General features: G+C 40.5%; 1 protein-coding gene across 3 annotated transcripts in view; it reads left to right on the top strand.

Annotated features, from left to right (window-relative positions):
- Positions 1 to 27,838, top strand: part of pdzd2 (PDZ domain containing 2) — a 544,030-nt gene that overhangs the window by 162,922 nt on the left and 353,270 nt on the right. Inside the window, exon 1 of one of the 3 annotated variants that reach the window (XM_072572518.1) lies at positions 18,399 to 18,572. The exons of 1 other annotated variant lie outside the window; for it this stretch is intronic. The gene's annotated coding sequence lies outside the window, so the exon portion shown is untranslated. Of the gene's footprint in view, positions 1 to 18,398; positions 18,573 to 26,245; positions 26,555 to 27,838 lie in introns of those variants that run through there. One more of the 3 variants, XM_072572511.1, reaches the window with a different exon arrangement.

The following is a 27,838-nucleotide window of genomic DNA, read 5'->3' as shown; positions in this document are numbered from 1 at the left end:
CAATAGTGTCAGTAACATTTTTTATTATAATATAGTTTTATTTTAAAAAAATAGATTTTTAAATATTACATCAAATACAAAACAATGCAATTCAAAACAGTACAAAAATAGTACAAAACTAAACCAACATAATAAAAATAATTCCCCAGCCCACCCTCCTATACGAATGTAAAAACATATATAGAGAAGTATAAAATTATAAAAAAATCTAAACTAGCTATTTAACTAACTAAATAAATACCTAACAACAAACAAATAAATAGTAATAACTCAGCCCAGCCAAACAAAACACTCATACATTCACAGTTCCTCCTCCCTGGATATTGGACTCATGAAACACAATCGTTACGGCTATATAAAAGCCCTTGTTAGTGTGGCAGATAAATCTGTGTCCAGGTATTTCAAAAAGGGTTGCCGTGTCTTGTAAAACTTCTCAGTTTTGTGGTGTACCATATTTGTGAAAAAATCCAGGGGAATATGCTCCATAACAATCTTCCGCCAACCCGACAGGCCTGGGGGGTTTTCTGATATCCAACCTAGCAAGATATTCTTCCTTGCACAGAATGTAAGAATATTGAAAAGTTTTGCCTTATGCGAGTCTGCAGGAAATACAATGGGTAGGCCCAAAAGGAGCGAAATAGGGTCCTTCTCCACCCCTACACCTAAAATCCTTTCCATTGCACCCACCATAGCGCTCCAATATGTTTGAAGCCTGTCACAAGACCAAAGACAATGGGTAAGAGTACCCGTACAGACCTTGCACTTGGAGCATGTTTAAATTTTGACAAACGGTCTGGGGCTGAGTGTCAGTAACATTTTACTAATTTACAATATGAGAATCTTTGAAACATGTAAAAACCAGAATGTGAGTACATATTTTTATGCAAAGAATATTTGGATGAAAATTTGAACAGAAAACCCCATTTAATTGCATGTGCTGCTTATGGGACTGTGCTATACTTTGTGTACAAATTTTGCTTTGGTTTTGGTTTTGACTGCTGTCTTTAATTAAAATTGTGTTTAAGACAGCCTGATTAGTCTACTTTTCAATGTACCATCATACAGAATTAAGTAACAGTATTGCTTCCTGATTGTCAACATGGCGCAGGTGTACCCTCGATGCAAATCAACTTAGTACAGGGAGCAGGGGAGGATGTTTGAATTCAGTTGCAATATAGCCTAGTACCCAGTAGATCATAAGCCTGAATAATGTTTAGGAGAAGGGTTTGGTTAATAATGATCCAGGACTTGTGCAGAGCTCCCAATTCAGTGTACTGATGCTGAGCTTTCTGATTGTGCCTCCAGTTGAGCAACTGATAAACCACTGTAACAACCAGAAGTGAGACTCCCTTTGCTCCTCACGTGCAACTTGACACTCAATATGCACCTCATTCCAATGTAGGCCCAATTTATTTACTCCTTTGCAACCACAAGAAGGAATTTACTGACTTCCTGTCCCAGCGCAATTTCCTAAGCTTTGCAATTGGAAAATGTGCAAAAGGTTGGGAAAATTGATCGTATGTAGATCTTGGAAATCTTTGGTAACAATCTATAACGACACTTGGTCTCAGTATGACTGAGCTCAGGGGATAGGAAACATTGTTTAGGGTTTCAAATGTAGATTGCAATCCAGTGATTTTTTCCAAAAGTTATTAATGAAAAATTGATTTTCTGACAGAAACTGTCTCTAATATGTGCTCAGAGAAATCAGCCTAAGATGCACATCACTCTGGGTGTAATTTTCATGAAGCCAGTGAGCTGTAGACAGCATCAGTCTTCTCAGATGTTGATCCAGTTCAAAGGGAAGTACTTTGGGTGGATAGGAAGAGCAAGACATGGGCGTTGTGTGCAACACAAGGTGCAGTTAAAGCACTTCTGGAGGAGTTTGGATGTCAGATGCTGCCAACTCCAATTCATCTTCAAGCAACTGAAACAGCCTCTAGAAATTAGATATGGTACAGGAAAATCTTCACCCCCTTTGTGTGGATGTCATGTATGCTTGTCAAAACTCACTAAGGTCACACAGGAAGAATGGCAGCTGGATGAAATGTCAGTGTGTAAAATCTACCAGTGGTGCCATATTACATAGAACTGTATAGAATGTATAGCAAAAGCCCATTTAGCCCAATGCTGTGCTTGTGTTGATGTTCATGTGAGTCTCCTTACATTCCATCTACTGTATCTCAACCTTTTATATTCTGAAATGATAGGAAAAGTGGATGGATTAGCGCATATGACCTATAAGAAGAGACTAAAAAAATTCTGGTTGTTTTTTCTGGAGAAGCGGAGACTGTGAGGAGACTTGATAGAAGTCTATAACATTATGTGATACATTATTAGAGTTGATGGTCAGAATCTTTTACCCCAGAGTTGAAATGTCTAAAACTAGGGGGCATGCATTTAAGGTTAGAATGGCAAGTTTTGTTTTACATGGAGTGGTAGGAGTCTGAAACGTGCTGCCAGGGTTGGTGCTGGAGGCAGATACGATAGGGATGTTTAAGGGACTTTTAGACAGGCGCATGAATGTGCAAAGAATGTAGGGAGATGGACTAAGGGCAGGCAGAAAGGGTTAGTTTAATTTGGCGTCATGTTTGGCACAGCATCGTGGGCCAAAGGGCCTGTTCCTGTGCTGTACTGATTTGTGTTCTATAAAATCCTGGAAAGGGAAGTGAAGTTCAGGAAAAAAAATTAAAGATATTTATATTAAAAATGTACTTGCCAGAAACGTTGTGCTTAAAGAACAAGTTCAGCTGGTGATAGTGATAAATAGAGGACAGAGCCACTGATGTACATCTATGCACTCATTGTTACAAACTATTTAATTGAACTGACCATGGTGATGGTCAGGAGAATTGGCAGGAATACCTGCATTAGATTCCAGGTGTTGGAAAAACTGTCCCAATTAAGTTGGAGTAAGGATGACCCAGTGTGGCAATCCTGCCTGATGACAACTGGATTTCAGTTGAGTTCATAGATGAGCCACTTGATACTAATTGTGTTAACTAAAATTGAGTACATTGCATAGATGTAAAGAGACACTTTGACCATTTAAGGGACTGTTGCTTATTTATTTGGCTTAATTTAGTTTTTTCTTATTTAGTTTCTAAAAGAGTAAAATGAAACACGACTGGCACAAGAATAGAGTGGAGTCAGGAGATGTATGAAATAACTCCACAGAGACCCGTATCCCATCATCCTTTATGTACGTGTGGAAAGTCCTTGAGACTGATCCAGCTCTTTCAGAGCCAGTATCCAGAGTGAACAGAACCCTGACACTTCTGCTCTTATTTGCCAGCTAGGGCTCCCTGATTGGGACCGTTAATCTGTCTAATCAGGGAACTCATATTCTATGAGGTCTATTTGGCTGGCCTCATTACAATCACAACTGTACATAGCTGTAATATTTTACTCTGTGAATAAATCTGACCAAAATAAGACCCATTTTGGATTCTTCCTTTACTAATGGGGTGCTGTGAACATGACAGTGACATCAAATCTCTGCCAACTACCCCACCTCGCTCATTCCCATAATCCCTTCATCTAGACCCGATCTCGCTCCTCCGAGCTTTCTCTCAGGATCCAATGATGATCCTCTGGGTATTATGGGCAGCAGCAACGTCTTCAGTGATTCTATAGGTAATGGAAAGCTACAGGTCTTTGATTGTCTGCCAACTCTAGGGACAATGATTCTAGCACACTGAAGGCTTGATTGTATGGAAGGTTCGGCCTGGACAACCACAAAGGCCAACTTCCCATCTATAGAATCCATCTGCCAGGCCCACTGTCAAGGAAAGGACGCTAGCATTCTTAAAGGCCCATCCCACTCTGGCAATGTTTTTCTACAATCTCTACCATAGGGGAGAAGGCACAAAGGCCTGAACACATGCACCAGCCAGTTTTGCAACAGTTTCTATCTTATTGTTGTTAGAATACTGAATGCACTCACAAACTCTTAACATTCGCCTGTACCTGTGTTTTTGCTTTTACTTATTATTTACTATCTATGCTACTTAACTATGTGATCTGTCTGTATTGCTCAGAAGACAAAGACACTGTGCCACGGTACACATGACAATAAATTCAATTCAATTCAAGGCTCAACGCTGACCAATTAAGTGCATGAGGGCCCTCAAATAGCATCTGATGACTTCCCATAGAAGCATCTTAGGGCACTTACTGGTTTCCAACTGTTTGGGAATTCCAGTTGCTATAAATAATTCCAACCACTAATGTGTAGTTGTATAGTTATACCATCCTATGAATAAAACGTATGCAAAAGTTACAAAGAAATCAAGGGGTTAAAACATGTTGGATCACACCTGATACTTGATACTTGATGATTTTCTGCTTGACCCCCATTTCGAGTCTTGTTTTCTCTCTATGTAGTAATGTACTGCTGGGGATTTCTGCATGATCTAACTGCATTTGCCTTAAGAAACTATAACAAACTAGTAAACATCTTTTTAGAATTTAGTGCATTGCTGTGTAATTGTCGATAGCAGCCTGTGTTTGATTTGTCAAAGAAATTGCAGTTTTCTGGCTCCAAAGCCTGAGGGCTTTGTACCTAATAGTTTCAGTGTTTGGAATCCTCTTTCTGAGAGTTTTTATATAGCTGTGCAGCCACTGATGTGGTCTATCAAATAAAGCAGTGACACTTGTAATTTAAAAAATGGTGTTATAATTTTAAAAATATATGTTGTCCTCTATTTAGTGCCAATATCAAATTTCTATATACGTGTGACAATAAGTAGGAATGTTGATGTGATTTTTTTGACTTTATGTTCCCAAGAAAGAGTCTCACTCAGACTGAAGCAGAAACTGGAAAATAGCTTTTTACACCATGTAAGGTAATTTGAAACGTGCACACATAAGGATAAAGATTGGCAAAGTTGGCATATATTTTAGGTATAAAACAGGCACAACACTTTAATTATCAATGTTGAAGTTGTCAACTTGATCTACACCAATGGTACAGTTGCCATATTGGTCGTCCATGGTGATAAACTGAAACCTGTGTTGGTCACTGTTAATGTACAAAGGATTGTGTGGACAGTTTGGGGCAGATTAGAAAATATGCTTAGAAATAATTATGATTGTAATAAATTTTTCACAAGTCTTCGTCAGTGCTGACATGAATTTTGGCCTTCAGTAAAGAGTTATAGATTCCCAAGCCCCAGAAAAAGATATTTTTGTAGAGGCTTTGCAAAAACCTTTCAAGTTTTACCCATCAGGACAAATGCAAGAATGCCAAATTTCAAATGAGGATGGCAATTTAGAAAACTGTAGTAAGGACTGCTAATTGGTTGACATGTTGACTCTAATTGCCATGGGGAAAGCAACAGGTTCCTGGGTACTTCAAAAAGGGTGCTATTGAGCAAACATTCGTATGCAGGGACTTGATCTCTGCAAATAAAAGGAATGGGCTCAAACATTGCACCTTTTTTGTATTTCTAGGAGCATGAGGAACCTGCAAGTTATAGAGTCATAGAATCACAGAGATGTACAGCATGGAAACAGACCCTTCGGTCCAACCCGTCCATGCTGACCAGTTATCCCAACCCAATCTAGTCCCACCTGCCAGCACCCGGCCCATATCCCTCCAAACCCTTCCTATTCATATACCCATCCAAATGCCACTTAAATGTTGCAATTGTACCAGCCTCCACCACATCCTCTGGCAGCTCATTCCATACATGTACCACCCTCTGTGTGAAAAAGTTGCCCCTTAGGTCTCTTTTATATCTTTCCCTTCTCACCCTAAACCTATGCCCTCTAGTTCTGGACTCCCCGCCCCAGGGAAAAGACTTTGTCTATTACCTTATCGATGCCCCTCATAATTTTGTAAACCTCTATAAGGTCACCCCTCAGCCTCCAATGCTCCAGGGAAAACAGCCCCAGTCTGTTCAGCCTCTCCCTATATCTCAAATCCTCCAACCCTGGCATCTTGATTGTGGCTTTCACTCTGTCTACACTCACCCCAATCAGAGTTGATTGGTCAACAAAATTACATATTTTTCTCTTTTGGTATGAATTATTGTGATTGCTTGAAATTGTGTTGTTGTGTTTCATGCCAATCCTTGTGTTTGTCTATAAGTGGCTATTTTACAAGTTGTTCTCCTTGGTATAGTTCTACCATATAAACAGAACAGAAACATTACGATATTCCTTAATGACGCAAAGGAGTAACTTTACATAGAAAGGGCTGTATTAATAAAATGTTCCTTAAAGATGATGTTCTTCTCGTCTTCACTGTCAACGGGAGTGGTACCAGGGGACTGGAGAGTAGCGAATGTTGTGCCCCTGTTCAAAAAAGGGAATAGGGATAACCCTGGGAATTACAGGCCAGTTAGTCTTACCTCTGTGGTAGGCAAAGTAATGGAAAGGGTACTGAGGGATAGGATTTACGAGTATCTGGAAAGACACTGCTTGATTAGGGACAGCCAGCACGGATTTGTGAAGGGTAGGTCTTGCCTTACAAGTCTTATTGAATTCTTCGAGGAGGTGACCAAGCATGTGGATGAGGGTAGAGCAGTGGATGTAGTGTACATGGATTTTAGTAAGGCATTTGATAAGGTTCCCCATGGTAGGCTTATGCGGAAAGTCAGGAGGCATGGGATAGAGGGAAATTTGGCCAATTGGATAGAAAACTGGCTAACCGGTCGAAGTCAGAGAGTGGTGGTAGATGGTAAATATTCAGCCTGGAGCCCAGTTACAAGTGGAGTTCCGCAGGGATCAGTTCTGGGTCCTCTGCTGTTTGTAATTTTTATTAATGACTTAGATGAGGGAGTCGAAGGGTGGGTCAGTAAATTTGCAGATGATACAAAGATAGGTGGAGTTGTGGACAGTGAGGAGGGCTGTTGTCGGCTGCAGAGGGACTTAGATATGATGCAGAGCTGGGCTGAGGAGTGGCAGATGGAGTTCAACCCTGCCAAGTGTGAGGTTGTCCATTTTGGAAGAACAAATAAGAATGCGGAATACAGGGTTAATGGTAGGGTTCTTAGTCAGGTGGAGGAACAGAGGGATCTTGGGGTCTATGTACATAGATCTTTGAAAGTTGCCACTCAGGTGGATAGAGTTTGTAAGAAGGCCTATGGTGTATTATCGTTCATTAGCAGAGGGATTGAATTCAAGAGTCGTGAAGTGATGTTGCAGCTGTACAGGACTTTGGTTAGGCCACATTTGGAGTACTGTGTGCAGTTCTGGTCGCCTCACTTTAGGAAAGATGTGGAAGCTTTGGAGAGGGTGCAGAGAAAATTTACCAGGATGTTGCCTGGAATGGAGACTAGGTCGTACGAGGATAGGTTGAGAGTTCTCGGCCTTTTCTCGTTGGAACGGCGAAGGATGAGGGGTGACTTGATAGAAGTTTATAAGATGATCAGGGGAGCAGATAGAGTAGACAGTCAGAAACTTTTTCCCCGGGTACAACAGAGTGTTACAAGGGGACATAAATTTAAGGTGAAGGGTGGAAGGTATAGGGGAGATGTCAGGGGTGGGTTCTTTACCCAGAGAGTGGTGGGGGCATGGAATGCGCTGCCCGTGGGAGTGGTAGAGTCAGAATCATTGGCGACCTTTAAGCGGCATTTGGATAGGTACATGGATGGGTGCTTAATCTAGGATAGAAGTTCGGCACAACATCGTGGCCGAAGGGCCTGTTCTGTGCTGTATTGTTCTATGTTCTATGTTCTATGTTCTATGAGTCTGTCATCTCTTTTTGTCCTAAAGACTGTTGTTACAATTTTGCTGTTTACCTTTAATATTCACACCAGCTTCTGTGTGTATATTATGATCATAATCTCTAGGATTAGATGTTTTAAAAATATTAACTTTTAAAAGATGTTCTGAAACAAAAACTTTTCCTGTCAGTCAGCACATTTTAGAAATTCACATCCATTCTGCAAAGTCCCATCTGGCAGTTCACTGTTGAAAAATGGTGCATTTAATATGTGCATTGCATTTTCAGATGATATGAAAAGAAATTGCAGTCGTCTTTTATTTAAAAAAGACTTGCATTTATATAATGCTTTTCATGGCCTTACAGCATTCCAAAGTGTTTTCAAAACCAACAAAATATTTTTAGAAATGGGGTCCTTGATGTAATTTAGCAACCACAGCAGACTATTTGTACACTGAGGCCAGTTTGTCAGATGAAAATGGAATAGGAGCTAATATGTTTTTCATTGATTTTGATGAAGCCCTTGGAAAGCCTCTAGTAAGTTTTAGGTCATAACCAAAAGTAATGTAAAACCAGCTTGATTCATAATCAGTGAAGCTCCTTCCTCAGCCTGTTAAAACTGACTCCCATATGTTGTGCGTTGTTATCAACTTTGAATGCTGTGAAACATGGATGTGGATCAGATGGTGTTGCATTCTGGAACTTGAGAATTTGCATATTCAAATTAAATGCTGTAAGGCCATGAAAAGCATTATATAAATGCAAGTCTTTTTAAAATAAAAAACGACTACAATTTCCTTTCATATCATCTGAAAATGCAATGCAGAGGTAGTGGATGGGTTACCCTGGATTCTTTGATTGTGCTGGACCTCCAAATGACCACTGGGTGATGCTTGAAGTCTTTAGTTCTTTGGTGGATGCATCTTTTCCAGTTCATGCATTCTTGGAAAAGCAATTCTCCATGTCAGTGGGAATGTTGCATTTGTTTAGGTAGGCTTTCAAGGTGTCCTTGTGTTTTCTCTGCCTTCTAGTGATTGCTGACCCATATGGAGGTTGGAAGAGAGCACTTGTTGTTTAAAACTTGGAAAACAGGTTTGGCTCATTGCCTACCATCTGAGATTTGGTAGCAATTGAACACTGATAATCAACTTGCTACAAATGTTCCATAGCAAGTGTGTTTGTTTAACAATTTCAATGTAGGACTCAAAGTCTGGATTTCTAGCCCAGTAATAGGAATGTTACCAGTGCACCACAAGATCTCCTCCATGACTAAAAGGTCACTATAGTTTCATGAAGGGAAATCATTCCTAACAAATTTACTGGAATATTTTTTAAGGAGAATACAGCAGCATAGGTAAAGGGAATAAGGAGATGTAATGTATTTGGATTTTCCTAAGGCGTTTGATAAAGTGCCACACAGGCTACTTAATAAGGGCCCATGGAGTTAGTATATTAGCATGGATAGGGAATTATGTAATGAATAGAAAGAGAGTTAAGATAAGGCGGGCATTTTTCGCCTAGTAATTGTAAATAGTGGTGTTCCACAGGGTGTAGTTCAGGGGACAAAATTATTTAAAGTATAATTAATGATTTGAATGAGGTAAGTGGATGTACAATAGCCACATCTATGGATGACATAAAAATCTGTGGGAAGGCAAGTGGTGAGGATGAAACACAGTGAGTGCACGAGTGAGTGAAAGCTTGACAAGTGGAATACAATGTGGGACATGTGAGGTTATGCATTTTGGCAGGAAGTTAGAGGAGATGAATACAATTTAGATTAGATTAGATTACATTACAGTGTGGAAACAGGCCCTTCGGCCCAACAAGTCCACACCGCCCCGCCGAAGCGCAACCCACCCATACCCCTACATCCACCCCTTACCTAACACTATGGGCGATTTAGCATAGCCAATTCACCTGACCTGCACATCTTTGGACTGTGGGAGGAAACCGGAGCACCCGGAGGAAACCCACGCAGACACGGGGAGAACGTGCAAACTCCACACAGTCAGTCGCCTGAGGCGGGAATTGAACCCGGAGAAAGATTGCAGAAAGCTACATTAACAAAGTGATTCAGGAGTATTCATCCACAGATTGCAAAAAACTACAATTTGAAGTTTTTCTCATAGTAGGGAAGGCAAATTTATTTCAAAGGGAATGGAGTCTGACAATAGGGAGGTTTTGATAAAACCATTCAAGGCACTAGTCACCCTACACATGGAATACCATGAACAGTTTAGGGCCTTTATCAAGGGAAGGCAAACTAAAGAAGGTTAGCTAGGCTATTAACAGATGTGGAGGGATCCTGTTGTGAGGAAAGATTAAGTAGATTGAGCCCTTTACTCATTGGAATATTGAAGAATGAGAGATGCCCTCATTGAACCATACAAGATTCTCAGAAGAGTTGACTGAATAGACACAGAAATGTTGTTTCCCTTTCAAGACTGAGATAGACAGCTATTTAATTAGCAAGGGAATCCAGGTTATAGGGAAAAGGCAGGAAAGTGGAGTTGAGGATTATCAGATCAGCCATGATCTCATTGAATGTCAGAGCAGAATCATCATTTTGGGTTCTGCTCCTATGTTTTATGATCTTAAGATTTTTATGAATCATTGGTAGGACAGGAATCATAGAATACAGTCATACAGACTTACAGCTCAGAAAAAGGCCCTTCAGCCCATCAAGTCTGTTTTTGACTCATGCTGTCACCAACTATTCTCATCCCACTTTCGAGCACTTGCATACCTTGTATTGTGAGTATACATCAGAACTCCTTAAATGTTACGAGAGTTTCTGCCTCTACCATCCAGTGAGTTCCAGATTATCACCACCCTCTGGCTTAAAAGAAATTTCCTCACATCCTCCATAAACCTCCTGCCCCCTTTTCTTAAATCCACACCCCCCCCATCACTGATCCCTCACCAAGGGGAATAGTTTCTTCCCATCTACCTGCTCTATGTCCCTCGATTTAATATATTTTAATCACGTCTCCCTCAGACTCCTGTGCTTCAAGGAAAACAACCCAAATCTATCCAATCTCTCTTCATTACTAAAACTCTTCAGCCTAGGTGACTCCTGGTAAATTTCCTCAGCACCCTCCACTGTTATCACTTCCATTCTATCATGTGGATTCCAGAACAATGCACAGTACACTAGCTGTGGCTTAACTAACATTATACACAGTCCCAGCACAATCTCCTTGTTGTTAAACTCTGTATCTTAGCTAATAACGACAAGTATCCCATATGCCTTACCGACAGTTTATCTACCTGTCCTAATACCTTAAGGAACTAATGGACATGTACACCAAGGTCCCTCTGATCCTCTGTGCTTTCCAGACTCCTACTATTTATTATGTAGGGGTCTGGAAAGCAAATGATGTAAATATTTTGAGACATCGAAGGGTAGGATCCAAAAGAAAGACAGATGATGTCGTGTTCACACATCCCAATGAAGAGCACACTTCATGAAAAGCTTTCTTCACTTAGTTTTGAGAGTCTTTGCTTTCATTGACATAGATTATTAAAACAAAATTCTGTCTTCTTGACAAAGCAAACAGCTATACCTTGTGAGTGAATTGGGAGATTTGCATTGAAAAGGATATTTATAAAATGGGTCTCCATATGATGACAACATCATTGTGGAATTTTGCATTACCTGGTTGTGCTTTTATGGTAAAGTTGAAGAGACAGTGTATTTCCTAAAATAGAGGAGAGTGGTAAAATACTAGAAACCTTGCTCATTCTGAACAAACATAAAAAAGTTGTTTAGCTTTGTTTTCCAGTATGAGCATTTTATGGGGGTTAGTTTAACGGACTGAGCAAGGACATCTTTAATGCCAGTTCTGTATTATTTTCCAATTTTTATACGTAAAAAGATTCCTATTCCAATGCATGGTGGAACTCTGAAGATTTGGGATGGTCTGTGGTTTTGCTGCTGTTTCTTTCACTTTTCGTCTTGTAATGGATGTAGCAGGACACAGACTTAAACTAAAATAAAACCAAGAACTGCAAATGGTGGAAATCTGAAACTAAAATAAAAGTTGCTGGAGAAACTCAGCAGGTCTAGAAGCATCTATGGAGAGAGAGCAGAGTCAACTTTTGGGTCCAGTGTCCCTTCTTCAGACGCTTCTGAAGAAAGATCACTGGACCCAGAACATTGACTCTGCGCTCTCTCTACAGGTGTACAGCACAGAAACAGACTCTTCGGTACAACTTGTCCATGCCAACCAGATATCCTACATAAATCTAGTCCTATTTGTCAGCTTTTGGCTTGTATCTCTCTCAATCCTTCCTATTCATATACCCATCCAGATGCCTTTTAAATGTTGTAATTATACCAGCTTCCTCCACTTCCTCTGGCAGCTCATTACACAATGCATCACCCTCTGTGTGAAACTTTTGCCCCTTCCATCCCTTTAAATCTTTTCCCTCTCACCTTAAACATATGCTCTCTAGTTCTGGACTCACCCATCCCGGGGAAATGACCTTGTGTATTTATCCTATCAATGCCCCTCATGATTTTATAAACCTCCATAAGGTCAATCCTCAGCCTTTGACACTCCAGGGAAAATAGCCCCAACTATTAGCCTCTCCCTATAACTCAAAGTCTCCAACCCTGGCAATATCTTTGTAGATCTTTTCTGAACTCTTTCAAGTTTCACAACATCCTTCCTATAGCAGGGAGACCAGAATTGCGCACAGTATTCCAAAAGTGGCCTAACCACTGTCCTGTACAGCCACAACATGACCTCCCAATTCCTACACTCAATGAACTGACTAATAAAAGCAAGCATTCTATGAACAATCCTATCTACCTGTGGCTCCATTTTCAAGGAATTATAAACCTGCACCCCAAGGTCTCTCTTCTTCAGCAACATTCCCTAGAAACTTATCATGAATTGTATAAGTCCTGCCCTGATTTGCCTTTTTCCAAAATTCTGGTGTTAACTGCAAACTTACTCACCAAATCTCCTATGTTCACATCCAAATCATTTATATAAATGACAAAAAGCAGTAGCACACCATTGATCACAGGTCTCTAGCCTGAAAAACAACCCTCCGCCATCACCCTCTGTCTTCTACCTTCCAGCCGGTTTTGATCCAAATGGCTAGTTCTCCCTGTATTCCATATGATCTAACTTTGCTATCCAGTCTATCATGAGGAACCTTGTTGAACGCCTCACTGAAGTCCATATAGATCACGTCCACTGCTCTGCCTTCATCAATCCCCTTTGTTACTTCTTCAAAATCCTCAATCAAATTAGTGATTCACAGTATCCCACACACAAAGCCATTTGACTATCCCTAATCAGTTCTTGCCTTTCCAAATATATGCAAATGCTGTCTCTCAAGATTCCCTTCAACAATGTTCCCACCAGTGATGTCAGGCTCACCGGTCTATAATTCCCTAGCTTTTCCTTACCACATTTTTAAAATAGTGGCACTATGTTAGCCATCCGCCAGTCTTCTGGCACCTTACCTGTGTCTATCAATGATACAAATATCTCAGCAAGGGACCCAACAATCACTTCCTAACTTCCCACAGTGTTCTCGGGTATACCTGATCAGGTCCCAGGGATTATTCCACCTTCATATGTTGTAAGCTATCCAGCACCTCCTCCTCTATAATATGGACATTTTGCAAGATGACACATTTTATTTCCCCATATTCTATGTCTTCCATATCGTTCTCCATAGTAAACACTGATGCAAAATACTCGTTTAGTATTTCCCCCATTTCCTGCAGTTCCAAGCATAGGTGGTCTTGCTGATCTTTAAGGGGCCCTCTTCTCTCCTCAGTTGCTATTTTGTCCTTAATGTATTTATAAAATCCCTTTGGATTCTCGTTAACCCGATTTGCCAAAGCTATCTCATGTCCCCTTTTTACCCTCCTGATTTTCCCTCTTAAGTATACTCATACTGCCTTTAAACTCTTCTAAGGACTCGCTAGATCTCTGCTGTTTATATCTGACACATGCTTCCTTCTTTTTCTTGACCGAAACCTCAATTTCTCCAGTCATCCAACATTGCCTACTTCTACCTGCCTAGCCCTTCACCCTAACAGGGGTGCAGTGTCTCGGACTCTCGTTATCTCATTGTTGAAGGCTTCCCATTTTCTAGCCGTCCCTTTACCTGCATACATCCATCCCCCAATCAATTTTTGAAAATTCTTGCCTAATACCATCAAAATTGGCCTTTCTCCAATTTAGAACTTTAACTTTTATACCTAGTCTATCCTTTTTCCGTCACTATTTTAACACTAATAGAATTATGGTCACTGGCCCCAAAGTGCTCCCGCACTGACACCTCAGTCACTTGCCCTGCCTTATTTCCCAAGAGTAGGTCAAGTAAGTACATCCACGTACTGAATCAGAAAATTTTCTCGTACACACTTAACAAATTCCTCTCCATCTAAACCCTTAACACTATGGCAGTCCCAGACTATGTTTGGAAAATTAAAATCCCCTACCATAAACACCTTATTATTCTTACAGACTCTTGTATTGTCTATAGTACAATCTCAGTGAGGTGATCATCCCTTTCTTATTTCTCAGTTCGAGCCAAATAACTTCTCTGGACATATTCCCAGGAAAACCCTCCCTAAGTGCAGCCATAATGTTATCCCTGATGAAAAACACTACTCCCCTCCTCTCTTGCCCCTTTTCTATCTTTCCTATAGCATCTATACCCTGGAATATTAACCTGCCAGTCCTGTCTATCCCTAAGTCATGTCTCTATAATTGCTATGCTATCCCAGTCCCATATTCCAAACCATGCTCTGGGTTCATCTGCCTTTACTTATTGGGCTTCCTGCATTGAAATAAATATAGTTTACTTGTTCTCTGCTTTGTCCCTGCCTGCCCTGACTGACTTGCTCCTTTTTCCAGCTGTAAAAGTCTCAGACTGATCTCTTACCTCACTATCTCCCTGGATCCCACCCCATTCCCTTTAAATCCTCCCAAGCAGCTCCCCACTGCTATAATAGTCTCTTTCTAATTCAGGCGCAACCCGTCCTTCATATACAGGTCACATCCACCCGAGAAGAAATTCTAATGATCCAAAAATGTGAATCCTTCTCCCCTGCACCAGCTCTTCAGCTATGCATTCATCTGCTCCATCCTCCTATTCCAACCCTCATTGGTTCATGGCACCAGGAGTAATCCAGATATTACAACCCTCGAGGACTTCCTTTTGAAAATCTGCTTCCTGACTGGCTGGTTTTATCCAGCAATTTCTGTTTTTTGTTACAGACATAAATTAGTTTGCTACCTCCACAACAATTCCATCATGAAGACTATAATGTTGCAACTTCAAAGTGTTCTATGTCAAAGTTCTAAGTACTGTCATTTATGAGTAGAGTTCCTTGGAGCCAGTGCTCCATAATGTGGAGGTTCTGGTGTTAGACTGGAGTGGACTCAGAAGTCACATGACACCAGGTTTTACTCCAACAGGTTTATTGAAAATCACAAGCTTTCAGAGTCCTGCTCCTTCATCAGGTGAAGTGGCTGCACCGTGAAGAAGATCTGGGTTAGAGTGGTGCTGGAAAAGCACAGCAGGTCAGGCAGCTTCCGAGGAGCAGAAAATCGACGTTTCGGGAAAAAACCCTTCATCACGAATAGAGGCAGGGTGCCTGCAGAGTGGAGAGATAAATGAGAGGGAGGCACCAAGAGTAATCCAGATATTACAACCCTCGAGGACTCCCCCCCCCTCCCCCCCCCTATTTATCTCTCCACTCTGCAGGCACCCTGCCTCTATTCCTGATTAAGGGTTTTTGCCCAAAACATTGATTTTCCTGCTCCTCGGATGCTGCCTGACCTGCTGTGCTTTTCCAGTACACCACGCTAATCTAGACTCTGGTTTCCAGCATCTGCAGTTCTTATTTTTACCATGAGGCAGATCTGCCTGGCCCTAATTGCGCAGAGGTACTTTGCTAGCAGGATTGTGTTCTGAGCGTTTCTGAATGTGACATCTATTTTGTATTTTCATTGTCAGTTTTACAAAATCTTGTCCTTTGATGGAAATTCTTGCCAACCAGGCAAACAAACCATGCAACCTTAGTTTGCTACCCATGATTTTCTGCTAGTTCATTATATTAACTGGAAAAGTGTGCCAAGCACTTGTTCTGCTTCTGAAATGCTGTCCTGGTAGACACAGCTCCCTGCTGGAAGTATACATTTCTAAAATTATTGTTATTAATACTGTTTCACAAAGTATCCTTACTGCAGTTGCAAGCTCCTAGCAACCTATGAGGTTCAGCTTTAATTTACATATTAAGCACCTTCATTATGATTTAATTTTCGTCTTTCCCTTGACTCAAAGCATGATTACTTTTTAAGATTATATTAACAGTAATGTGCAACTTGCATTACTTATATTCTACATTGTGAAATAAATTCCTATTGCTTGGTGACTTATTCTCACAGTTCATGACATTATCCATTCGTCTTAATTAGAAAATTGTGTTCTAAACCTCCTAAATTCACCAATAATCTAAGTAGAAATTGTAGAATCAGTTAAAGAATTGAGATTATCCGAAAATATCAGGAAAATTTCAGATTTGACCCCATGATATGTGATGACTTATTGATCCCTGTTGTAGCAATAATAAGACACATCAATTGCTCATATGGTTTAGTGTGTGGAAATAGCATATGAGTTTTCACTTCTTGTCACTATCCTACTGCAAAGTGTAGACATAGAACTATTTAGTATAAACACTTTCAAACTAAATAGATGAGTATGTGAGACAAAGCAGGCCTGAACAGACACCTTGTCCAGTGGCTCTATAGTCTTCATTTTAGATCATGTTATGATATCTATCAGAACAAGACACTTTTCCTATGGTTGCACAAAATTGCTTGCACCTCTAGCAGTAATACTAATTGTAAATATCAAGCTCAGCAGCTGCCTAGTGATTTTAACACTGTGGTTTGATTCTCAACTGTCCTCTGGGCAATTAGCAATGGGCAATTAAATGCTGGCCTAGCCAGCAACGCCCTTATCCCATGAATAAATAAAAAACTCAGTGTGATTATGGTTCCTTTGATATTATAGTTATAATTAAATTACACAAACCTAGGTTTGGTGAACTAAAAGCTGTGGTGCTGCCATTGCTCTCAACACCACAAATGTCAATTTCGGTAAATGTTGGAGATGTAGAAATAAGGTTAGAATGAGTTACTGCTGAGCTGTCACAGCCATTGGAGAGCTAATCCCAGAGAGCAGAACCATATTTCATGGTTCCAGAAGGGGCAGAGATTCTTTTAATTTTTAAAATATATTTTATGCCCCAAATGACAAAGGCAAACATGCCAAATGCCCTTTTGACCATCTTTATCCAGTGGTGTTGCCACTTTCAGGGAACTGTGGACCTGTATGCCTAGATCCCTCTGTATGCTGATACTATTGAGGGTTCTGCCGTTTACTGTACCTCCTGCATTAGATCTTCCAAATTGCATCACCTTGCATTTGTCTGGATTAAATTCCATCTGCCATTTCTCTGCCCAAGTCTTCAGCCTGTTATCCTACTGTATCATCTGACAATTGTCTTCGCTATCTGTAGCTTCTCCAATCTTTGTGTTGTCTGCAAACTTATTAGTCAGCCAACCTACATTCACCTCAAAATATGTTGCAAACAAAAAGGATCCCAGCACAGATCCCTGCAGAACAACACTGGTCACATATCTCCAATCTGAAAAACCCTTTCACTATGACTCCCAGTTGACTGTGGATCCCATGTGACTTCAACTTCTGTATCAGCCTGCCATGAGGGACCTTGACAAAGGTCTACCTAAAGTCCATACTCACAACGTCCACTGTTCGGCCCACATCAATCATTTTTGTCACTACCTCAAAAAAGCTCAATTAAGTTTATTAAGACATAACCTTCCCCACACAGGGCCATGCTGCCTATTGCTAAAAAAAGTGATTACTTAATAATGAATAAAATTGGCACGATGGAAACACAGTTGATTAAGTTAACCTGAATGCAAACTGAAGACATTGAGTCTCACTCACTGAGAAGTACATCTTAGGAAGTAATGGTCATAGCTCTGGTGATTTTGCATCTACAATAGATGAAGAATTATATTACAAACTGGATTTCTTGATTTTCTCCCAGTAGTTGAGGCTTGGTGCTAGAGATGTCTATTTATCTTTATATATCAAAAACAATTCCTGAGGGATAACACCCACACAATTTCAAAATAACCAGCAGTAGCAATGCTGCCATGAGAAAAAGTCCCACAGAAACTCATTTTGAAATATTTAAAACTACATAACCTATACACAACAGCACATGAAGGAAGCACAGATTTATAAACTGGGGTATACTTTGCCAACGAGGAGATAGGTGCCACTATTAAGGATGACTGCTGTGCGCAACCTTCATCAACTTTTCACAGATCACTGTTATTAAATCTGCGCGTTTCTATTTATCTATTTCTTTATTCAGTACACTTGTTTGTTTGAGGCAGAGAGCATTACAGTGCTCTAATAGTGTTCCCCCACTAAGAACATGTAACTGCTTGCCTTTCTTGTGATGCATATTCACTAACACTGATTTTCATATTGTATTCCGGGCATGTTTCATCGAGTTTCACCAGGTTTGCTTATAGCTATTCAGAAGCATCCACACACAGCACGCCTAGTTGCAGACCACTGACTTCAGTGTTTGCTGCCGGACCTTTTTCTCCTTGTTTGCTGGGCCTGAGAGTCCTATGAAAGTAGCATTCTTTAATGCATCTGTGCCAAATGTAAATATTCTTCTTTACAAACTGTACAGATTAAGGCTCCGTAAAATCTGTAATTCACCAATAAGGATACCTGTGAGCCCATCTTAGGTGCTCAATGTGAATACATTTATGTAATGTCGTTGTGGATTGCCGAGTAGAGGGTAAGTAGCTGGACCTCTTTATTTGTTTGAAAGTAACAAAATGCACAGTTGCAGGGGTTACAAATGATTACCGCTTTTTGGTGACCCAAGATGCCACACTAATAGTACACTGTAAACTATTGCATTATTAACAAAAAGTAAATGAACGCAGGAAATATTTTAAGAAAGGTGACTTCTTTCACAGCTTTGCAGTACTACAATGGAGAAAGAAATTGATACAACCCATCAATGAACAAAAGCTGTACCTTACAATGACTGTGCTGAAACCATCAGTTATGCTATCTTGCATGTGAGATATTTAATTTTACACATTCAGATGTTTGCAAGCTCGTAAGGAATTTCATGAATTTCTACAAAGCCAAAGTGAGGTCTGTATATATTTAAATTCTGTGTAGACTTGCTGAATCAAACAGGAATTTCAGGTCATTCAAAGAAAATTATTGGATCACCACCTTTTATTTGTAATGGTCTGTACAGCTTGTGAACAGCCGCTATGATGTTAGTAACAAGTTAATTATGAAAGATATATATCCCTATTTAAGAACTGTCTCTTCTTAACTTCAATTACAATGTTTATGGAAGGCAGATAGGAAAGTTAATTTGATAGTCAAAAGAGAAGATCTTTTTGTAAAATTGAAAAATTGAATGGCCATTGCTTAATTCAAGGATACCAGGAAGTACAGTTTGCAAGATCAATATGGAGTTTACAGAATTTCCTTATCAGAGAAAAAGATGAACTGAGAAGTTGTATTGTCAGGAAAACCTAAGACCACTGAATGTTAATGTAAATAGAATGTCAAGTGAAAATGCATGGAAGATGTTGATTATTCAGCAAGTTGGGCGAGATGACACAGTGGCTCAGTGGTTAGCACTGCCGCCTCACAGTGCCAGGGACCCAGGTTCAATTACACCCTTGTTGACTGTGTGAAGTTTGTACATTCTCCTTGTTTCTGTTCGGTGCTCTGGTTTCCTCCCACAGTCCAAAAATATGCAGGTTAGGTAAATTAACCATAGGGTAGGGTGATTGAGTCTGGGTGGGTTGCTCTTTGGAGGATCAGTGTGGCCTGCCTCCACACTGTAAGGATTCTATGAACACATCTGTTGCTGGGTAGTATAGTATTTTTCAGCTGAATTTTAAACTTGAGTACCAGAATTGCCATGTAATTTATTGTCTGAGTTGTTCACTTCGCAATAAATTTTATGAAGAATGCCACCCTATGATTCAGGTACAAATAGCTAATGGCAGTGCATTTCAACAGATAGACATAACATTGTCATAGTTTTAGGATAAGGGGTAGCAGTTTTAAGTCAGAGATGAGGAGAAATTACTTCTCTTAAAGTGTCATGAATCTGTGCAATTCAAGAGTGTGGTGGATGCTGGGGCATTGAATAAATTTAGAAGGTAGGCAAATTTGTAATTATTAATGTGTTGAAGGGTAATTGAGACTGGGCAGGAAAGTGCAATTGAAGCTGAGATGAGGTCATCCATGATTATATTAAATGGTGCAGAATGCTCAAGGGGCTGAATTGCCTACTCCTGCTCCTAATTCTTATGTTCTTATGGTTACAGCACTGAAGGAGGTTATTCATTGTGGATGGCCCACGATGACTCTCTGCAAGAAAAATTTAATTAATTCCACTCTCTGCCTTTTCCCCAAAGCCCGTCAGAAGTTTTCTTTTCAGTTGACTGTTGAATTCCCATTTGAAAGCTATGATTGAATCCGCCTCCACCACCCTCTTAGGCAATGTATTCCAGATCCTAACCACTAACCACACTCTTAGGTACTGCATTCTAGATCCTAACCACTTGCTATATTTTTCCTTATGCTATCTTTAGCTTTCCTGCCAATCTTTTAAAATCTGTGTCCTTAGGTCCTCGACATGGCTACCTATGGGATCACTTTATCTCGATATATTTTATTTCAATCTCTTTATTTTGAATACTTCTATCAAATCTCCTCTTAATTTTATATTTATGAATAATCCCAGTTTCTCCAGTGCTTGGTCTCTGGAATCCTGCTTGTACGTCTATGCTACATTCTCTGTAAAGTCTGAATGTCCTTCCTACCATGCAGTGCCCAGAATTTGACATATTACTTCATCTGAAGCTGAACCAGTGACTGGATGTTTTTCAGTCTAACTGTCCGAATTAATGGTCCGAAGATTCATTGGAATAATCTAGAATCTGATAACTTGATTGGACTAAATATATTGTTTATAGCTGTAATTTACTGACAGAGAGGTAGATTGTTCTGTCACCCATCTGCTCCATTTGAACTATGTATGGATGATTAACTCCATGAGGAAGATGTGCACTTAAATATCATTTGGAGAGGAAAGGTTGAAGGAACCTGCCTTGATGGATACTCTTGTATTTTAACTACTACCTGAGAGCAATTGTCTGAACATATTGTTTTAATTCATCAATGGTGGAGAGTAATGTTACATGCATGGGAGTACATGGAAATGCCATGCACAAACAGGCCATTTGGCCCAACGAGACTGTGCTGGTATTTATCTGTCACACGTGGTCAGCTTGCAGTCTAGCTTCCTCATCTTCATCGTTCACCTGTTTTCCCTTTCTCTCACATACTGGTCTAGATTCCTTTTGAAAGCATTTAAACCAATTGCCTCAACCAATTCCTGTGGTAGAAGTTCCATATTCTAACTACTCTCTTCCTAGATACATCTCCTTTTATTTCCCTATTGGATTGATCAGGAGCTATCTTGCATTTCTGACTTCTAGTTTGGAATTTGATGAGGTTGTCAGCATCCTGACATTCACTTCAATTCTGGATGGTGACTGTGGTGGGTAGTCAATTATGATCCCTCCTGGAGGCAGAACATTAAGAAAAGTCTTCTGGGTTCTCCTTCCAATCAAATACGATGCAAAGATAAGGGAACGAACAGGACTGATATTAAAGTCCACAATGTTATCTGTTCAGCAGCCGTACTGGGAGAGATAAGCACTGCCATTGTTTTAATCCATTCATGAATTGTAGCTGTCACTGGCTGGATCAGCATTTATTGCTCACCCCCAATTTCCCTTGAGAAGTGGTGGTAAACTGCATTCTTGAGTTGCCACAATTCATTTGCTGTTGGTAGATTCACAGTGCTGATGGGAAGGTAGTTCCAAGACACTGACAAAACAGCAATCTATTTCCAAGTCTGGATGGTGTATGACTTGGAAGGAACTTGCAAATGGTGGTATTCCCTGTATCTACTGCCCTTGTCCTTCTAGATGGCAGTGGTTATGAGTTTAGATGGTGCTGTGCAAGGAGCTTTGTTGAATTTCTGCAGTGCATATTGCAGATGCTACTACTGAGCATCGTTGATGGAGGGAGTGAATGTTCATGGATATGGTGCCAAAATCAAGTCACTACCTAGTCCTGAATGGTGTCAGGTTTCTTGTGTGTTTTTGGAGCTCACCCACCGGGGCAATGGAGAGCATATTCCATCACACTCCCATCTTGTAGACAATGGACAGGGGATTCAGGAAGTGAATTACTCACATAGTATACCTAGCCTCTGATCTGCTATTGTAGCCACTGAATTTATATGGTTAGGTCAGAACAGTTTCTGGTAAATGGTAACACCCAGGATGTTGGTAGTGGGGGATCAGGGATGGTAATGTCATTGACTTTCAAGGGCTGATAATTAGATACTCTCTTGTTGGAAATTGTCTGACACTTGTGTGGCTTGTTACCACTTGTCAACCCAATCCTTTGTATTCTCCATGTCTTCCTGCACTTGGACATGGATTGCTTCAGTATATTCAGGATATTTCAGTGTGAAAATGGGAATTTGTTTCCACAAGGATTGTGGTGGTCATTCTTAGCAGTACTGTCACGGACAGATATTTTTACAGCAGGCAAGTTGATGCTATAGAGCATGATGCTGTAGAGTATGACAGCATAGACTGAGGCCCTTCAACCCATCTTGTCTGGTCGATCATCAAGCACGTGTCTATTCTCATTCCATTTCCAAGCACTTGACTGTATCTTTGTTTTCATCTAAATATTGCTTGTTTGTTGTTTTGATTCCTGCCACCACCATCCTTTCAGGCAGTGAGAGCCACCCTCTGGATGATAATATTTTAAATGAAATCTTTCCTTCCCCTTACTTTAAACCTCTGCCCCGTAGTTATTGAACCCTCTACTCAGAGAAGAAATGCCTTATCTATCTAATCTACCTCTGTCCTCATAATTTGTCAGTCCTTCCAGCATTCTCTGTTCTAACTGTTGTGGCTGTCTGGGCTGTCAGCCATGTCCAGTCTTTTTACGCTCATCCCTTCCACTCCTTCCCAAGGGTTCTCCTTCTTCTCACTTTCCACCCCACCCATCTCCATTTCCAAAGGATCATCCTCTGCCATTTCCAATACCTGAAACAGGATGCCATCACTAAACACATCTTTCCCTCCCCTCCATTATCAGCATTCTGCGGAGATTGTTCTCTCCGTGACACCATGGTTCACTCCTCCATAACTCCTCACACCCCCATAGACCTTGCCATGCAATCACAGAAGGTGTAATACTTGCCTACTCACCTCCTCCATCCTCCCTGTCCAAGGCCCAAACACATCTCCAGTGAAGCAACATTTCACATGTGCTTATTTCAATATACTGTACTCCATCAGCTGCTCACAACGTGGCCTCCCTTACATTGGTGTGGGTGAATATTTTGTGAAACATCTCTGTTCTGCCTATCTGAATGACCCTAATTTTCCAGTTGCTTATCAGTTCTGTAAACCAATTTGTTCTCATGCTAACATTTCTGTTCTGGGCTTGCTGCACTGTTCGACTGAAGCACAGCACAAGCTCAAGGAACAACAACTCAATTTCTGAATGTAGGTTTGCTCGCTGAGCTGGAAGGTTCATTTTCAGATGTTTTGTCACCATACCAGGTAACATCTGCAGTGAGTCTCCAGATGAAGCTCTGCTGATGATTCCTGCTTTCTGTTAATATGTTTGGGTTTCTTTGGGTTGGTGATGTTGTTTCCTTTGGTGATGTCATTTCCTGTTCTTTTTCTCAGGAGGTGGTGAATCGGGTCCAAGTCAATGTGTTTGTTGATAGAGTTCCGGTTAGAATGCCATGCTTTCATCATGGTATAGTGACAAAATGTCTGAAAACAAACCTTCCAGCTCAGTGAGCAAACCTACATCCAGAACCTCAACTTGAGTTACAAATCTTCTCAAAACTCGCTAACCTCAATTTCTGTTTGGAAACTTTACAGTCTCTCAGAGTCAATACTGAATTTCATAACTCCAGAGCCTGACCTCATTACGTCTGTTTCCCCATCCCCGGCTAATCCTTTTTGTATCTTGTTGACTTTGTTTTCAGTGAGAGGACCCATTTTCACCCTTTCAAACTTTAATTTACACCCATTTTACACATCTATTTCTTTTCTTCACCCCAGTTAGCAATCGCTTTGTCTTTTACACCAGGCCTCCTGTCAAAACTATTAAAAAAGCACCACTTTCAAATCCCTTTCAGTTCTGAAGAGTTATACCAGACTCAAACCATTAACTCTGTTCTCTCTTCACACACATTGTCAAACCTGGGGCAGGCGATGGCCTAGTGGTATACAGGGCCCTGGGTTTGAATCCCACCATGGCAAATGGTGGAATTTAAGTTCAATTAAAGTTTGGAATTAAAAGTATAATAATGACCACCTGGTTCACTGAAGTCTCTTAGGGAAAGCCTTCATGTGACTCCAGACCCACCGTGTTGATGATGAGCTGGCCCATGACTCATGGTTTCTCTTTAAGCTATATCTTTTATTTCTTATTCCTAAAACTATTCAAAATGGTGCCAGATCGTGATGACAGTGGAAATGCTTTTCACAGTATTTTACTCTTCCCCTCTTCCCGTAAAATAGTCATGCCAATAGAAAAAATCATACAGCAATGTAGTTGACTCTTAACTGCCCCACTGTGATAGGCAATAAATGCTGGCCTAGCCTGTGACACCATCATCATGTGAATGATTTTTCTAAAAATGGGCTGAGTTGCTCCAGCATTTTCTATGTTTATTTAATGTGAAGAGGACTGAGAAGATCCAGTATCTGTAATATTTACATTCAAAATATAATCACTGGAACATCTCTAATCAATTTGGATGAACTTGTGTGAGACAGCTCACAGCACAGGAGCAGATAAGGTGCATGGTTTTTAAGTGTAACCTTGCTGTCATTTTAATAGTGAGTCCAGAACTAGAGGGTATAGGTTTAAGGTGAGAGGGGAGCGATTTAAAAGGGACCTAAGGGGAAACTTTTTCATGCAAAGGGTGGTGCATGTATGGAATGAGCTGCCAGAGGAAGTGGTGGAGGCTGGTACAATTACAACATTTAACAGGGATCCGGATGGGTATATGAATAGGAAGGATTTAGAGGGATATGGGCCAAGTGCTAGCAAATGGGGCTATATTAGTTTCGGATAAATGGTTGGCATGGACGAATTAGATGAAGGGTCTGTTTCCATGCTGTACACCTCTATGTATCTATGACTATAACCTGTTCAAAGATGTTACTGCACACTCTGGAGCAGGTGGGACTTGAATGCAGAGACTTCACCCAGGTATGTCCACTGTGCCACAAGAGCCTTCTGCAACTCTTTTGTGTATTTCATTCATATGTGACTCAATGGGCTACAAAATATGGTGCTGCAATAATCTCCAACTTCTTGTAGAAAGAGGAAGTCCATTTTTGAAGTTCTTCAGAACAACCTGGCCATATTGAATGTACCTCTTCTGTGGTGAAGCCTTGTGAGAAAGCCGAGCTTTGGTCTGAGGTTTGGCCTCTTTATTTGAAAAAGAATAAAATTTACATTAGAAGCAGTTCAGAAAAGGATCATTTGACTCATTCAAGGGATGAAGTGCTTATCTTAGGAAGAAAAATTGAACAGATTGGACATCCATTGGACATACAAGAATGAGATGATCTGTTTGAATTTTTTCAAGATACCAAGGAGATTTGATCAGGTAGAAACTGAGAGAACGCTTCCTCTTGTATGGAAAAACTAGATCTAAGGGACTGTTTAAGAATAAATGGTCTCCCTTTTTAGATGGAAATGAGAAGAGTTTTTTTAGTCAAGAGGATGTTAAGTCTGTGGCTGGCTGTAGAGTTCTCTCCCCATAAAATAGCAGGAACTAGATCATTGGATTTTTGCAGGGAAGACTTAGAATTTTGATCAATAAGTGAGTCAAGGATCATGGACGACAGACAAGAAAATAGAAAGATTTTTTAAAAGTTTTTAAATTTGGACCATTGAACTGAAAAACCTGTTTTTGTTTCAGCATTTTTTAAAGGCACAAAGAAGACGCCTTTTGTAAGCATTGCTAGTGACCTTGCTTTCCAAAGCAAAATACTCTTTTCCTGTTTTATTTATGTTCCCATTAACTCCAGGCAGGAAGCATTAAATGGGTGTGTTATAAACCATTTCACTGCTTAGATTAGGCTTCTTATGTGTGGCCCATGAAGTAGCTTTTCCTTAATCTAGAGAGGCTGGAGGCTGATTGAAGTAAGGGGGAAGCAAGAGAAAGGGGAGGGCCATTAGTGGAAATAAAACAGAAGAAAAGCGTCTCCAGTATCGGGTCAGGGATAAGGTCCTCCTCTCAGGAACACGTCATGCGCAAGAAAACAGCCAAGTGCAAATAAGATTGCAGCACCCAGCAGCCAAGCACATGCAGGCAGATGCCAGAGAAAATAGAAAACAGTGCTTGTCGAGGAGCTCAGTGGGACAGCACGCTCTAGTCAGTAAGCAGCTGGGCTGCACACTTCAGACAACAGTTACCCTTCCCCCTCAGACTCTGCAGTAAAAGCCAGTAGGTGATTATACCAATTAACAGCCACATGAGAATGATAACCTTCTCAGACAAGATCAGCTCAGGGCACCAGCTGCCTTGGACAGAGATTCCAACGAAGCAGTGAATGCTGAAGTGAATTGACAGAAAGAAAAACTATGGGATTCCCGACAAAAAAGCAGGTACAAGGACAACTTTGCAAAGCATAGAGATTTTTTTTGGACAGTGGGTGTGTTTGCATTAAGTGCGAGTGAATGCTTTGACGTTTGTGCCATGCCCTAGGCATATGGTAAAGAATTCTAATTAATTCAGGTACACAGCAGTCTGTTTCAGCATGGAATGTAACTGTTACCTAAATTAAAGCGTCGCTTTCCAAAGGTTCTAGGACCTGTCTAACCACAGTGGGAAATAAAATCAAAGTTTAAATGATGTAATAGATATTTTTCATATTTCGGCTGTGTTGCTTGCCATGAATTGATTTCTGTCTGGTTAGTTATTATTAGCTGGGAGTATTTTATGCATACTTCTCACTGCTATCGATACTTTTGATGTGGCTCACTACCAACTACATCAGAATAAATATGCTGCAGTTACATCAGAATTTTTACAAATGGCTTATTACATATGTGATGTTTTTACAATGTCCAAGGACTGATTTTAACTCTGCCTATTTGTCAGAAACTGGATAGAATCATAGAATCCTAACAGAGCAGATAGAGGCCATTCAGCCCATTGAGTGTGCACCCACCTTCCAAAGGGCATCCCACCCAGACCCACCCCATCTTGTAACCTCACATTTACCATGACTAACTCACTCAGTCTGCACATCTCTGGGCACTATGGGGCAATTTAGCATGGCCAATCCACCTAACCTGCACAGCTTTGGACTATGGGAGAAAACTGGAGCACCTGGAGGAAACCCACACAGACAGTTACCCAAAGCTGGAATTGAGTTCTTGTCCCTGGCACTGTGAGGTAGCAAAGCTAACCACTGAGGCACTGTGCCGCCCTGGTCCTCCCAGTATAGTCCTTTCTGTATAGCCCATTGGGAATTAAAAATCTCTAGGCCTTTATGTGCAAATGATCCCTTTAAAATATCGTGGGAAGGAAAGACCTTGGCATGTGCTGGACTGGCAAAACCAGTGTGGACAAGTGATGGGAACAACTGGGTATTCCTTTAAACCTGCAGATCCTGTCACCCTGGGATTAGGAATTGTGTGTGACTGGGAGTAATAGTGTGTTGAGAAAATTAAGTTTTATTGGGCTGTATATGGATGAAGTGGGAAATGAATAAATACATGGAATTCCATAGTTAGAATGTTATCTGAAGCTAATTTTACTGATTTCTTCTACTGATGTTTCTTATAAAAATGAGTTCCCAAAAGTATAGTTAACCTTTGAACATTTTATAGCAGGATTGATTTCAGACAATGTGTGTTTTTTAAATTCTTGACAGAGAAATTTGG

The sequence above is a fragment of the Chiloscyllium punctatum genome, chromosome 1 (assembly GCF_047496795.1).
Source record: "Chiloscyllium punctatum isolate Juve2018m chromosome 1, sChiPun1.3, whole genome shotgun sequence".
NCBI classification, from domain to species: Eukaryota; Metazoa; Chordata; class Chondrichthyes; order Orectolobiformes; family Hemiscylliidae; genus Chiloscyllium; species Chiloscyllium punctatum.
Note: the sequence above shows the minus strand (reverse complement) of the source record. Positions and strands in the feature narration are given on the sequence as shown.